Source organism: Tupaia chinensis, unplaced genomic scaffold (genome assembly GCF_000334495.1).
Source record: "Tupaia chinensis unplaced genomic scaffold, TupChi_1.0 Scaffold000704_1, whole genome shotgun sequence".
NCBI lineage: Eukaryota > Metazoa > Chordata > Mammalia > Scandentia > Tupaiidae > Tupaia > Tupaia belangeri.
The window spans coordinates 2,494,670-2,511,008 of NW_006160227.1; the positions used below are offsets into that span (position 1 = coordinate 2,494,670).

Genomic DNA, 16,339 nt, shown 5'->3' on the forward strand with positions numbered 1-16,339 from the left:
AAATACAAAAACTTTACAGTTATTATTGAGCATGGTGTACAGTATACACAAAGGCACAGGTTGCATTTGCTTGCCTTTCCTCTGCCACTGACTGGACTATTTTATTTATTTATTTAAATTTTACTAGAGAAGGACAGAGTGAAAGAGAGAGGAAAAAGTGAGAAAGCAAGCTGCCAGGTCCAGGACTCAAACCATGGTCGACCATGTGAGAATGCAGTGCCCTTAGCCACCACACCACCTGCCAGTCCCAGACTGGACTATTCTGCAAATGCAATTTTACAAAACACTTTCCTACAGTTTCTACTTGGAATATTATCAGCACTGGTCTCCATGTAGCTTTCTAATTCCCTGGTAACTTTCTACATCATTCTATCCACTGTTAGATAGGCACTTCTATTATAATTCTTTTTCAGATGATTTTATTACCAAGATAGTGAGAGGGAGAAATGGGATCATGAAACTGACAACATAAAATACCTAGCTCCTGCCGCCAAGGAATCAAAACCCTGTAAGAGTAAGTACTAAACCAACTGCTACGATGACACCAGGGCACCGTATCAATGATTCATTGTCACATATATGACTATGTATGAAACTATGAAGGTAGTGTTTTTCCTTGTTTATTTGTCTGTTTATTTATTTATTTTTAGGTTTTTGCTATAGGGTGGGTATGCTTACTGGAGAGCGACAGAAGAGAGAGAAAAGTGTGAAGTCACTTGATAGGGGGGATGGCCATGCCACAGTCCCTTCTCCTCCATTCTCCTCTCAGGATTTTGGGCAAGCACGCACATGCAGCCAGTGTGATTTTCAAGCCACTGGGTCTAGGACTCAAACTGTGGTCGGCCATGTGGGAATCCAGTGCCCTAACCACCATACCACTACTGACCCCTATTGTTTATTTTAAATAGTCAAAACTTTTAACCCTTATTTATGTCCAAAACAAAACAAAACAAAAATAGAAATACATTTGTCCCGTTTTCTTGCTACAGTCTGAGTCCAGCTAATAGAGATGAAGAGGATGTGCATAACTTCAAATGCATCCAGAAAAGTCTGTTGTTAAAGACACAGTGAAAAGTGTAGAGTTCTAATCTTCCTCAAAACAGAAAATAAGAGTTATCTTTCAAGTCTTTAGATTGTTGGGACCAGCAGCTATGTCACTGGACTCCCATATAGTCAACCGTGATTTCGAGTCCCGGACCCAGTGGCTTAAACTCACGCCAGGTGCATATGCGTGTGTGCCCAAATCCCAAGAGAATGGAGGAAAAGGGATTATGGCATGGCCATCCCCCCGGGGGGTGATTTCTCGCTTTCTATCTCTATGTCTCTCTCTCTTTCTGGTGAGCGCACATGTCCCATAGCAAAAAAACTCTTAAAAAAAAAAAAAAGAAGTCTTTAGATTATTAATCAAATGGACAGTCAATACGTATTACATATTAAAAACAAAAAATCCAAACTCACAGCTGCAAATAATCATTCTATCACTTTTAGATGTTATCAGCATTTCTGCTGCTGTTATTAACTACAGGCTGATGCAAAGACGTGTGTGCTGGGGCAAGCAAGTGGTGTGGTGGTTAAGGTGCTAGATTCCCCACACAACCAACTGCAGTTCGAGTCCCAGACCTAGCAGCTGGAAAATCACAACGGGTGCATGTGCATATGTACATGCCCACAATCCCAGGAGGAGACTAGAGAAGGGAGTACAGCATGGCCACCCTCCACTCTCATGGTGGTGGGGGGGGATTAGTTCTCACTTTCCCTCTCACTGTCTCTGTCACTCTCCAGGCAGCACACATACCCTATGGCAAAAAATCTGGAAAAACAAAAATTGAATAACACAGAAATCACAAAGTACTAGAAAGGCTTATCTCTCTATTGGGTTTCCTTAAAAGAGGTGGCTTGGGGACCAGCAGTTGGCATAATGGCTACGTCACTGGACTCCCAGGTAGTCGACGCAGTTCAAATCCCGGACCTGGTGGGTTAAACTCACGCCGGGCACACATGTGGGTCCCAAGATAATTCTAACAAAGGGTAACTATAGATATTAAATCACAAAAAAGAAGTAGTAAATCTGTTTACCTTAAAAAAGCTAAATATTCTTTAGAAAAGCTAAATCTTTGTTGATTATATAAAGTTATAAATATCTTCTCTCACTCTGCAGTTATCTGTTTTCTTTATTTTTAAAAGAGAACTCTTTTATTTATTATTACTATTTTTAAAATTTGACCAGAGAGAGAGAGAGAGAAAGGGAAAGAAAGCAAGCCTCCAGGTCTGGGACTCGAACCATAGTCAGCCATGTGGGAGTCCAGAACCTTAACCACCATGCCACCCGATGGCCCTTTTTATTCTTAAGAGAGATTTTTTGCTATAGGGCTCATGCACTAGCTGGAGACACAGCGAGAGACAGAGAGACAGAAAGTGAGAAATTACCCCGTAGAGGGAATGGCCATGCCGCAGTCCCTTCTCTTCCATTCTCCTCTCGGGATTTTGGGCATGTACATATATATGCCTGGCGTGAAGTTTAAGCCACTGGGTCTGGCACTCTAACTGTGGTAGACTATGTGGAGTCCAGCAACACAACCATTACACTGTTTGTTGGTCCCTCTGTTTTCTTTCTTTATGGTATCTCTTTTGATGAAATAAAGTTGTTTTTTTTTTTTTTGGAGTTTTGTTTTTTGTTGTTTTTTTTTTGCTATAGGGCGCGTGCGCTCGCCAGACAGACAGAGAGACATAGAGACAGAAAGTGAGAAATCACCCCCCAGGGGGGATGGTCACGCCGCAATCCCTTCTCCTCCATTCTCCTCTTGGGATCTTGAGCACGCACGCACACGCCCCGGCGTGAGTTTTAAGCCACCGCGAACCGCGGTTGACTACGTGGGAGTCCAGTGACATAGCCATTACGCTAACTGCTGGTTCCCATGAAATAAAGTTCTTAAATGTAAGAAAGCTGAATTTATCAGTATTTTATTTTATAGTCTATTACTTTGTTTTATTTATGAAAACCCTGTCATACCCCAAGGATATACTGGGTCATCGGAAAAGTCATGATGTATTTTTTCTATGCAAAAAAAGTCATAACTTTTCCAATGACTCAATATATAATTTTTTAAAGAATTATTTTATTCAACTTTATTTATTTGTTTATTTTTTAATTTGACCAGAGAGGGACAGAGTGAGAGAGAGAGAGGGGGAAAGTGAGAAAGCAAGCCACCAGGTCTGGGACTCTAACTGTGGTCAGTCATGTGGGAGTCCAGTGCTGCTTACTGCCATGTCACCTGCTGGCCCCCCAATATATAATTTTATATATTTTCTTATAAAAGCTTAAGAGTTTCGCCCTTCACATTTAAGTCCTCAGTCCATCTGCAAATTGATTCTTGAATTTGAGGAGGAGGATCTATTTTTTCCTATACAGATAATCAATTTTCCAGTACCATTTATGGAAAATCTATCCTTTCCCCACTGATCTGTAATGCCATCTCTGCAATATGTCAGCTTTCCCTGTATGTTTTATATAATTCCAGATTCCCTATTCTATCCCACTACCGTTCTATTTATTTTTCCCTCTGTCGCCACCATTATCTTATTACTGTGGATTTTTATTTGTAATAAGCCTTGCCCTCTGGTAGGACAAATGCCCCCCACCTTGTTTTCCCACACCGATTCCCTGGACCATCTTAAATGCCTTTATACACTTTTGTTTTTCTGTATCAAAAGTGGTTTCAGGCATCACCAACAGCAGCTTTGGAAGCAGCTTAAAAATGAACAAGGAAGGAAAAAAAGTGCAAGGAGGAATGTGCATCTTTGGGAAAAATACGCAGAGACAGAATGACAATAAGAACGAGGAGAAACGGAAAGAGAAATTATGTAAAGCAAGTACTCTCAATAAATATTTAAATCCAATCAGAACGGACAAGCGAATAGTAGTTTCGAAACATATTTTCCATTTCATTATTTTTGTAAATATGTTTAGTCAAAAAACAAATCCTATCCTTATACGTGACTTGTACAGAGACTTCTTCCAGGATATCACATAAGAAGGAAGTGAAACCAAATCCTCAAGTGATGTCAGGAAGAAGGGGAGGGGCATTAACTCAAGTGCATCCAGAACATTAAGATAATGCCAGGGCCAGGGGAAAAGACTCACCTGAGGGCTTTTCTTACTGCCACTGGAGCCATAGGCAATACTAGAGGCAGAAAGATCACACAGTGAAAAGGAAGGTCAGAGATCTTTGGAAAGGGTATTGGGCAACGCTTTCTCAGTTAGGGGGTAGAATAAGAAGCTTCAATGAACAGTGAGTTGTGTCTACATCTAGTTTGAAAAACTATATTTGTTAGGAACCAGCAGATGGCGTAATGATTATGTCGCTGGACTCCCACATATTCGACCAAGGTTCGAGTTTCAGACCTGGAGGTTTGAACCTCATGCTGGGCACCTGTGTGTGCATGCCCAAAATCCCGAGGAGAATGGAGGAGAAGGGACTGCAGTGTGGCCATCCCTGCTGGGGGTGATTTCTCACTTTCTGTCTTTGTCTTTCCAGCGCACGCAGGCACCCTATAGCAAAAATCTCTCTCTTATGGGACCAGCAGATGGCGTAATGATTACGTTGCTGGACTCCCATGTAGTCTACTGTGGTTCGAGTCCCAGACCCCGCAGTTTAAAACTCACACTGGGCACATGTGTATGTGTATGTGTCCAAGATCCCAAGAGGAGAACAGAGGAAAAGGGATTGCAGTGTGGCCATCCCCTCTAGGGGGTGATTTCTCGCTTTCTGTCTTTCTGGTGAATGCACATGCCCTATAGCAAAAATCTCTCTAAAAAAATTTTAAATAAAAAATCCTATATTCACTCACAGAAAACCTATATTCACTACCACAATACAAGTTTGTAACTGAAATCTGATTAAAAAAAACCTATTGTTGATATAACTAACTACAGAAATAAAGCTTTTAAAAACACCCTTCTTGGCTGGTGGAGCTAAGCATGTGTTTCCTAGACCAGGCACTGTGCTAAAACTTAACACTAAGCTAGCTCTTGGTATAGAAACCAGAGTCTTAAAGTCTGATGGTCCCATTAAGCTATCTAACTTTCAAAAATCCCTGCGTAATTCATAGCAATTGCAGCAAGTTGACTGCTGAGAATTAGTAACAACAACAAAATAAGAAAAAAAGAGAAAGGAGAATAAGCAGTTCTTGCCCTTGAGGAACTGATGAAGGAAGCCACCTGATACCTACGCAGTGGAAGTGCTCCATGAGCGTCCTGAGGAAGAAGCCTCTCCCTCTGCCTGTGGGAGCCAGTGCGAGGTTTATAGGAGAGGAGATAATTCAAGCTACGTCTTGAAAGAAGAGTGGAAATTTAGTAAGTAAAGAAAGGGAGGACAGCGCCTACAAAACTGGCAGGTATGTGAAAGATTGGCATATTGGAGGAACAGCAGGCAATCGGGTGTGGAACCGTTGGAGAGGTCGGGGAGGAGGGAGGATGACTCTAGATAGCGGGAAACTATCAATTGTTTGGACAACAGATGCGACCATATCTGGATATTCCTGAAACCCCCCAAAAATCATTTGGGCAGCAGTGTGGAGATGACAGAAAACAGGGAGGACAGACGGGAGGTTAACAGGAAGTGGTGACAACAGTCAAGTCTAGACAGGAAGGCAGATTCTTTTCTCCATTTTTTTTTAAAAATTTATTTTGCTAAGAGGCACAGAGACAAAGATAGATAGAGACAGAGAGAGCAGCCCTGATGGGAGACGGTCACATCACAGTTCCTCCTCCACCTTTCCCTCCTTTTGGGATTCTGGGCACACGCACCTGGTGTGTCTTCAAGCGACCAGATGCAGAACGTGTCGGATCCAGCCGCCTTCACCACCACACCATTCCCTAGCTCCAAGTCAGACTCTTAGACTTAACTTGAACCAAGGAGTTCTTTCTGGATAGCATAAATTTAACAACAAGGCCTAGAATATCAACACTAACACAGGCCACAGGATGATGGAAGTAAATCATGATTCCTGGCCTTATGTAGCAGGTATTACAACAGAAATTCTTCGAAATCCAAGTGGATTTGCAATATCACCCTTTAACAACAAAGGAGAGCCCACAGCAGTGACTTTGAATCAACTCCTCTAAGGCTCATGAAAAACAACAGCTGGCTAAACCTTGCGGCCTGGGTTTCTTCAGGCAAGTGGGACAACAAACCTCACTGCAGTGAGAGCTGGGCTCCGACTGCAAACACCTGAGTCTCTGTCAGTTGCCAGGACAGCCCAGCTATGCCCTCAACAAGCAGCAGTAGATCAGTGTCTCAAATAACAGTAAACAAGTTGTGGCACAAGAAAACTGTCTTCATCAACAGCAACTGGGGAGCCTACCTTTCCCACCACCACCAACTGATTCAACTAATCCGTATTCACATGCCCATAATTACATGACAGTCGAAGCATCTACCATGTTGGTAGCTTCTCATCTCAACAAATATTAATATACCTGGTTCCAAGGCTCAGATACTAAGTCGCTCTCTTTCATATTAAACTTAGGAGGTTATTATGAAAATTGTTTTAAGAGACATGCAGTATGTGTAATAACTCAAACTGCAAAGTGTGTATTATGATTAGGAATAGCTTTCCTGGGGGGCAGCAGGTGGCATGGTGGTTGGGGCACTGGATTCCCACATGGCCAATGGCGATTCCAGTCCCAGACTTGCTTTTTCACTTTCTTGCTCTCTCTCACTCTGTCCTTCTCTGATCAAATTAAAATAAACAAGTAAATAAAGTTAAATATAATAATAATAATAATAATAATAAATAGCTTTCCTGGGTCCAGCAGGTGGCATGGTAGTTAAGGCACTGACTCTCTCCCATGTGGGCAACTATGGTTGAAGCCATAGACCCAGTGGCTTGAAAATCACACTTGTCACATGCCGAAAATCCCAAGAGAACGGAGGAGAAGGGACTGTGGTGTGACCATTGCCCCTACATAGTGATTTCTCATTTTCCCTCTGTCTTTCTCTCTCACATCCCATGTACCCTATGACAAAAAAAGAGAGAGAGAATAGCTCTTTCATTTTCACATAAGACCTATGTGAAAGTTAGCTATATATAAGGGTTCTTTAATAAGTTCATGGAAAATATATATTACTAGAAAGCCACGCATGGTTTTCAAAATTTTTGCACCGGGAACCAGCAGTTAGCGTAATGGCTATGTCACTGGACTCCCACGTAGTTGACCGCGGTTCGCGTCCTGGACCCAGTGGCCTAAAACTCACGCTGGGCGCGTGTGCGCGCGTGCCCAAGATCCCGAGAGGAGAATGGAGGAAAAGGGATTGCGGCGTGACCATCCCCTCTGGGGGGTGATTTCTCGCTTTGTCTCTATGTCTCTCTCTCTCTGTCCGGCGAGCGCACGCGCCCTATAGCAAAAACCTCTCAATGAAAAAAAATTTTTGGCACCAAAATAAACTTGTATTGTAATTCCATTTTTCCATGAATTTTCTGAAGTTCCCTCACATCTGTGTATGATACAAACACACAGAGCATTTGCAATTCAATTATTAAACTGTATAACTGAGCAAAACGAAAGGGCTATTTAGGTTTAAATATCAAATATTATGGCGATAAAACCTAATACTATTTACAAAATATTATTGGGTATAACATTTCTCAATAGTTTCAAGGTGTTTAGTGTAAATTTAATGCTTACTGATGTAAGAGTGTTGGAAATCTATTTATACCCATGGAAACATCAAAATTGAAGAATCTATCAATAGACAGTCTGAGAGAATAAAAAATGAGAAATACATAGCTCAAGGCTTGAAATCACAGAAGACAACTTCAAATTAGAAAATGAAAACCGAAGTGGCAGGCTTGGTATAACACAAACATTTGTCAGTAGGAAATATGCTCAAGAGGAACCTTTTTTTTTTTTTTTTTTTAAAGAGGTTTTTTGCTGTAAGGTGCAGGTGCTTGCGAGAGACAGAAAGTAAGAAATCACCCCCTAGAGGGGATGGCCAAGCCACAATCCCTTCTCCTCCATTCTCCTCTCTTGATTTTGAGCACACATGCACATGCACCGGGAGGCTCACCAGGAGCCTTCTAAGGTCAACTTCAGGTATACATTATGTCATCAAAACCTGGCTACTAAAGACTCAAAGATTAGTTTTGGGATTGGGTGATTTCCTATCCATTGTGCCACTCCATAGATAATTTATTTCTTCCACATTGAGAGTCTAGATTGTGGGACCAGCAGATGGCATAACGGTTACATCAATGGACTCCCATAGTCAACCACGGTTCAAGTCCTGGACCTTGTAACTTAAAACTCACACTGGGCACATGTGTGCGTGTGCCCCAAAGTCCTGAGAAAAGACTGAAGAAGGGATTGCAGGTGGCCATCCCCTCCACTCAGGGATGATTTCTCACTTTCTATTTCTGTGTCTCTTTCTCTCAGGTGAGTGCAAGCACCCTATAGCAAAAATCTCTCTTAAAATAAAAAGTCTAGATTGTACAGTGGTATGTACATTCTGGGGTAGGAAGATGGGGTGAGAAGTGAATAGCAGGAAAGAGGTGTTGCTTTCACCTACATGGATTTCTATGATTTTCACTGAGGAGACTGCCCCTTAAAAAGGAAATCAGCAGATGGTGTAATGGTTACATTGCTGGACTCCCACATAGTCAACTGTGGTTTGAGTCTCAGCCCCGGTGGCTTAAAAAACTCACACCAGGCACGCGAGTGTGCCCAAGAGCCCAAGAGGAGACTGGAGGAGAAGGAATTGCAGCATGGACATCCTTATCTCCCTGTGGGGGGATGATTTCTCACCTCCTGTCTGTCTCTGGCTTTCTGGCAAGTACATGTGTTCTAAAGCAAAAATCTCTTAAAAAAAAAAAAAAAGGGAAATCACGCACACTATGGATGATTTTTCTCCAACCTTACCAAGGATCCTGGTGTAGGAGCGATGTCGATTCTCATTTCTATTAGGTCATAGGAAAAGTCATGACGCATTTTTGAATAGAAAAATATGCCATGACTTTTCCAGCAATCCAATATTACACAGTGAATATCTCTTATCCCTAAATGCTTGGCTCCAGAACTGTTCTGGATTTTGGCGGGCATTTTAGGATCTCTGCAGAAACATATTAAGATATCTTGGAAATGGGATCCAAGTGTAAACACGAAATTCATTATGATTGAGATACACTTTACACACATAGCTCCAATTTACTTTTATACAGTAAAATTCTCAAATGGCAGCGTTTGACTACAACCTATCACATGAGGTCAGGTGCACCATTTCCCACTTGTGGCATTACAATGACACTCCAAAAATTTGGAGTTGTGGAGCATCTTGGATTTCAGATTTTTGGATTAGGGATGCTCAACCTGTTGTGTGTGCTAGGGGTAGATGGATGGAAGGAAAACTGGATATTATCCTGAATACCTATAATGTGCTTTATATCAAAGTAGGCAAAATTTAATCCTCTGCACACTTTTGACTATATAGTATTAACTCTACCAATGCAGACTGAAAAAACTGAGACTCAGAAGTTAATAAATCATTTCCAGGCACCCAGCTATTAAGTGATGGAGCTAGGATTCCAACTAATGACTCCTTGGCTCTAAAATCACAATAGTCCTTCTAGATCCAGCATCCTTTATATTCATTCCCCAGAAAAAAAGGAGGAAATAAAAAAATGTAAAAGTTGGGAGCCCCAACTTTTGACTCCCACAAGGTTGACTGTGACTCGAGTCCTGGACCTCTGGTGGCTTGAAAATTGTGCCAGGTGCGTGTGTACATGTGCCCAAGATCTCAGGAGAATGAACGGCCCCACGGCCATCTGCCTTGGGGGGTGATTTCTCATTTTTCCTCTCACTGTCTCTCTATGGCCAGCACACACAACCTATGGCAAAAACCTGAAAACAAAACAAAAAACTGATAGACTAGTTAACTATCCAAGGGAACGAATTGTTTATATCATTAAGCTAGATAATTTAATAACAGATTTACACAATCACTAACTTCCAAATATGTGACTTATGTTTCAGTATTGCTGACAGGAATTTCTAAACCACCTCCACCTGGATTTTACCAAGACAGTTATTTTGAAACTTAAATACACTTTTTCTTTAAAATTATACCTGCATGATCGGTTATCGTACTGATTAAAATAATAAGGATAATTTTACCATCTTTATTAATCAAAAAAATTTTACTGAACTACAACATGCAAATACAAAAGTGTACAAATAAACAATCTGATGAATTTCCACTAATTGCACACGCCATTCAGATCAGAAAACGGCATTACCAGCACCCCTAGCCACCCGGTCCCCTCCCTCACAGTCATTAACTTTTCTCTCCTGACTTTTATTACCAAAGATAGGCTGGCTGCACTTGTTTTTGAGCCATATATAAGATGTTTTGTGTGTGTGAATCTGGCTTCTCTCACTCAACATTAGTTTTGTGATAATCGTGAGCAGATAATCCATTTTCACCATTGTATACTAATCCAATGTATGACTATGCCATAATCTATATGCTTATTTACAGCTGGTGGGCATTTATGTTGCTTCTATTAGTTTGGAGCTCTTATGACTAGAGCTTCTATCCACGGTCCTCTACATGCCCCCCACTCCCTTACTTTTTGTCATAGGGCTTGTTGGAGAAAAAGAAACTGAGAAATCACTCTATGGCCACAGGGCAATTCCTTCTCCTCCTGGAATCTTGGACATATTTGCACACATACCAGCATGATTTTCAAGCTGCCAGGTCCATAACTCGAACTGTGGTTGGCCATGTGGGAGTCCAGCACCTTAACCACACTACCTGCTGGCCCCTCTACATGCCTTTTTGATGCGCTGCTATTTTTTCTTCATTTAAAAATTGTATTTGTTAAAAACTGACCACCTTTCACTTCTTCAGAAAAGAAACATTCATTATAAATTTAAATTTTATTTTATTTTTTAAAGTATTAGTTTTTTTTACGTAATTTTTTCATTTAACTTTATTTATTATCATTATTTCAATTTGACTGGATAGAGACAGAGAGAGAGAGAGAGAGAGAGGGAAAGTGAGAAAGCAAGCCGCTGGGTCCAGGACTTAAACCATGGTTGGCCATGTGGGAATCCAGAGCCCCCAACCACCACGCCACCTGTTGGCCCCTAAATTTTATTTTTAAACAACCCAGGGAGTATTTATTATGTCTACCAGGACATACTAATTACCAGCCTTTCCAGCAGAGGGCTGACATTGGCTTTTAGCCTCAGCAAAGCGTTTAAAATGACTATGCAATAATCCCAAGGTCATGTGCCTAATCAACCTAGTAAAAAGATACATTATTGCAGAAGCGATGGGTAGGGGGACAAAATGAGAATGAGGGTGGTACAAACATTTCTGAAATGTTCTTCAAATACACGGTCAGATATACTGTACAGTAACTACTACTGCGGTAAATGCGAAGCCTACTGGCACTGTGTAATGTCTCAAGAGTTACCTTTCTCAGCGGGGACCTGCCTGCCACACACAACAGGCAGTTACTGGAATTTTAAGGGGCACATGTGGGCAGCCCTGTAGGAAACTCCTCTAAACCCCTGCATAACTTTTACTGGCACATGAATAATATAGGTAAGTAAGGTGGTTCCTTGAAAATTATCAAGTCCAAGCCTGGCCCCACCATCCTCTCATTTCTCCTACTCACTATTTCAGTAGGATTCACCCCATTTTCCAGGCCACAGTATTTTCTCATACCTCCCGCTAACCCAAACAAGAAAAAAAAAAATGCTATCTTTATTTACATTTGGAATCTTAATGAAATTCTTATATATGTGTTAACCTTTCCATGGATTAAAACTTTTGGGGTTATTGCCAATAACCAAATAAAAGGTTTCACTTTCTTTTTTATTTTTATTTTGGAGAGGTTTTTGTTATAGGGCACATGTGCTTGCCAGGAAGACAAAGACAGAAAGAAAGCAAGAAATCACCCCAGAGGGGGGATGGCCACACTGTAATCCCTTCTCCTCTACTCTCCTCTCGGGATCTTGGGCACACACGCACACACACCCAACGCCACTGGGTCTGGGACTAGAACTATGGTCGACTATGTGGGAGTCCAGCGACGTAGCCATTACGTCATCTGCTGGTCCCTCATCTCCTATTATAAAGACTTCAGTCCTCTTACTACAGAGGAAGTACTTTCTATTGTCCCTAAAAATCATGCTTTGCCCTTAAGGTTGACTTTCATCATTACAGGGTACCTGGAGTCCAGAAATAAATCAGCAAGGACAGTTAACAGACTGAGCTGGACTATCCTCTTTCGGTCCTTAATAATCACCTCTTGGGACCAGAAGATGGCATAATGGCTATGTTGCTAGACTCCCATGTAGTCGACCATGATTCAAGTCCTGGAGCCAGCATGGAGCTTCTACTCAAAACTTTCTAGCACTTAGGGTACCTGAAGTGAGGATGGGGAGCACATCAGCTACCTGGGGTGGTACTGGTAGGTGATAAGGGATACTGGGGAATAACAGAATGGGAGAGAATAACCAGCCTCCTACCACGATAGGGTGAAGGTAAGCACATCGCCAGTGAGCCAAAGACATATCCTTTATGTGTGACAGGAGCATGAACATGCCCATGTAGGTTAAAGGTAATTTTCATACAAGTTAAAAAAAAAAAAAAGGCAAAAAACCCCAGCATGATTTGAGTTCCTTATAATCAGCAACAAAGTACAGAGATAAACCACAACCTGGAGAGGGAGTTTGAGCCAAGTATAAGGCTGGACCTGAGCTCTCAGACCACTTTCAACTCTTGAGATTTTCCTTCTAATTCCCCTGCCCCACAGATTTTGCAAGGTGGAACTTGTATCCACTCTAGAAGATGCTTTGGGACAAAAGGGGCACAGAGCACGTATGTAAAATGAAAATCCCAAAGGAGGGCTCTCAAAATGTGGAGACACATAGGCAGTGAGACCTCAAGTGGCTCAGTGCCAAGGTTGAATGTGGGCTTTCTACACTGCCTACCTCCCTGTTCGACATGTCATTTAGACAAGCAGCCCCTTCTCTGGCACTGATCTCAAACACTACTACCCGTTTTCATTTCGTAAATGGAGAATGTGTACCCCTCTGAGAGGCGACCAATTCAAGGCTCTGGAGACAGGTCTTTCTGATTCCACAGCTCAAGCTCCTTCCACCACCCTGCAGGGTCACTTAACTCCTTGGAGACAACCATTAAGACTTTCCCAGCAATCCTTTTATAAAATGAGGTGGTTGTTACAGTGTTTTTCTTTTTTCTATAAAAGCGTGGTCATGAAAACAAAACTTCGAGGTCACTGTAAATACAACTATTGAAAGCAATAAATAAATAATGTAATAGTGTAAGACAATATATGTCTTTTTCATTAGCAGTTCTTTGGTTACCCTGAGTAATTAGTTCAAGGAATTAAGTGTTGACTTGAACAGTGAAACCAAAAATCCTTGAACAGAATAGAAAAGAAACATACAAAAATAAAGAATTAAGTAAAAGTGTAAATGTTACTGCTTCTAAATTATCAGGCATTTTATTTTAAAAATGTGTATTATACAGGGGCCAGATGGTGGTACACAGTGATGTCATGTTTCAAGGATGGAATGCTGGATCCACATAGAAAGGCTCGGTTTCACATTCTGAAGCATCCCTGTACATTTGGGGCTTGTGAGCACCCTTGATCTGAGCTGGCTGAGGCTGGGGATGGATAGTGGTGTGAAGACCCTGTTGGGTGCTCGCTTCAGCAGCACATACACTAAAATTGGAACAATACAGAGATTAGCATGGCCCCTGTGTAAGGATGACATGCAAATTCGTGAAGCAGTTCATATTCTTGCCAGAATATAGAAGAAAGATACTGTATGCATCCACTTAATATATATCGACTATCTATACTTTATGGTAGAGACAGAAATATTGGAGGGCATAAGATCAGTGAAAATAGTTATGAATGCTGAAGACAGTGTGGAACCGGGTGGGGGACGAAGGGAAGCATATAGAGAAGGACAGCAAGAGAACAAATAGAGAGGCATGACATTAGTGGGACACAGAAATGGTTTATTCACTGTTGATAACATGTATAGTATTCTCAACTAGACAGGTCTGAGAAGTATTTTACATTGGGTAAATTCTCTTTACAAGCCAAATGGTATGTAGTTATTGAATGTTTATAAAAGTAATGAGAATAAATAATAATAATATTCTGAAAAAAATGATGAAAAGCTATTTGATGATGATGATGTGCATAGTACTGTCTTTGTCTTGACAACACATGGTAATAGTGCTGAAAAAAGAATTGTAGTACACTGTAAAGGTATATGTGATTAAATGAGTAAAAAAAAAAAAGAAAAAGAAAAGACCCTGTTGGAAGTGCCTATCTGCCTCTGTCTCTCAGAAGACATAAACAACTGTCTTATATTGGGGCAATCTGTGGCATAATGGTTGGGCAGCTGGATCTCACATGGGCTAATTGAGCAGTATGGAGTTCGGAGTTTGGCAGCTTGAAAGACAAGTCAGGCATCTGTGTCTGTGCGTGTGTATACGTGCCCAAATACCCCCGGGGGGTGATTTCTTAACTTTCTCTTGCACTATGCCCCCCTACAAAAAAGTCTTATATGAATTAATACCAATGTTCTATTTATTAGACTTTTCAGTAGAAGCTTTATGTACATGTACTTTGCAAAATCTATGCTTCACTGAGTGCCAGCGAGGCGGCATGATGGTTAAGGCGAATGGATTCTATACAGCTGACTTCAGGGTTTGAGTCCCAGACCCGGAAGTTTGAGAAACAAGCTGGACACATGTACATGTGTTATGTAACCAAAACTCCAAGAGGAGACTGACGGGGAAGGAATCATGGTGTGATCATTCCCCATGAGGTGAATTCTCACTTTCCCTATCTTTGTGAGTCTCTCTGGCGAGCACCTACACTGTAGCAAAACTTAAAAAAAATAAGTAATTTATTCTTTTTTTTTTTTTTGGAGAGGTTTTTGCCATCGGGTGCATGTGCTTGCCAGAAAGAGAGAGAGACAGAGAGATAGAAAGTGAAAAATCACACCACCACCCCCTCCCCAGGAGGGACAGCCATGCTGCAATCCCTTCTCCTCCATTCTCCTCTTGCGATCTTGGGCACACATGCACATGTGCCCAGCATGAGTTTAAGCTACCGGGTCCAGGACTCAAACCACAGTCAGCTACATGGGGAGTTCAGTGACATAGCCATTATGCCCACTGCTGGTCCAAAGAAAATAAATAATTTATTCTTAACCATGGTAAGGCAATTAAAAGATGATAACTTCATTGCATGAGTCAGTTTATCTTTGAAATTATAAATATCCAAACTTAATGGCTACAGAGATGGTCAACTCCCAACTTCCCTCTAACGGCTTTGTCAATGTTCTCTAACTATTTAATAACAGAAAAAGACTAGAATTTTTTATTTCAAGAAAATCATGTTACCTTAATGCTGTCTCTACAGTTAAAGAAAATGACATAAGATTGCATTTGGGCCACTTATTTCTTCATATATGCACTTATTAATTTCAGTGCAATTAAACTTATAATTCATTAATTAATAAATTATTTCTTGCTTAAAAAGTGAAAAAAGAAATCAACATATAAGTGGGAAAATAGGATTTGAACGAGTCATCTTATCCATACTTACTAGGCAGCAGCATATTTGTCAAGAACCTCTATCTAAATTCATTCAAATACTCTGACATTTTATTGAAGCAATGCTATTTAAATTTCCAAACAAACCCACATAAAAAGGTACCCACTAATGAGCAACAACTTAGTTGTCATAGAAAAATTATTAACAATTCATTCACTTAACAAATAGTGTCATGCACTCTGCTAAGTGGTAGATGCATAATGTTGTGAGCAAGATGATTCCTGCTCTCATAGAGCTTACACTGGCAAGGAGGACAGACCTTAATCAAACAATCACATAACAGAGTGCAAAATTACGAAGTGAGATAAAGATTATAAAGGAATGTAGTAGAAAGTAAAAGAATTTAATCCATGGGGCCAGCTGGTGGCGTGGTGGTTAAGGGCACTGGACTCCCATATAACTAACCATGGTTGCAGTTTCAGACCTGGCAGTTTGCCTTCTTTCTCTCTCACTCTGCCCCTCTCTGGTCAAAAATGAATGAACGGGGACCAGCAGTTAGTGTAATGGCTATGTCGACTACCATGTAATCAACCGCAGTTCAAGTCCTGGACCCAGTGGCTTAAACTCAGCCTGGCGTGTGCAGTGTGCGTGCCCAAGATCCCGAGAGGAGAATGGAGAAGGGATTGAGGCTGTGGCCATCCGCCCGGGGGGGGGGGGGATTTTC

The 16,339-nt window shown here is 41.2% G+C and overlaps 1 protein-coding gene and 1 non-coding gene across 2 annotated transcripts in view; one reads left to right on the forward strand and one right to left on the reverse strand.

Annotated features, from left to right (window-relative positions):
* The window catches only part of NR2C2 (nuclear receptor subfamily 2 group C member 2), a gene marked incomplete in the record, with an annotated part of 89,571 nt that overhangs the window by 71,284 nt on the left and 1,948 nt on the right, over nucleotides 1–16,339 (reverse strand).
* On the forward strand, nucleotides 13,735–13,838 carry LOC114010070 (U6 spliceosomal RNA). The gene has a single exon (XR_003551459.1). It is a non-coding gene; the product is annotated as a U6 spliceosomal RNA (small nuclear RNA).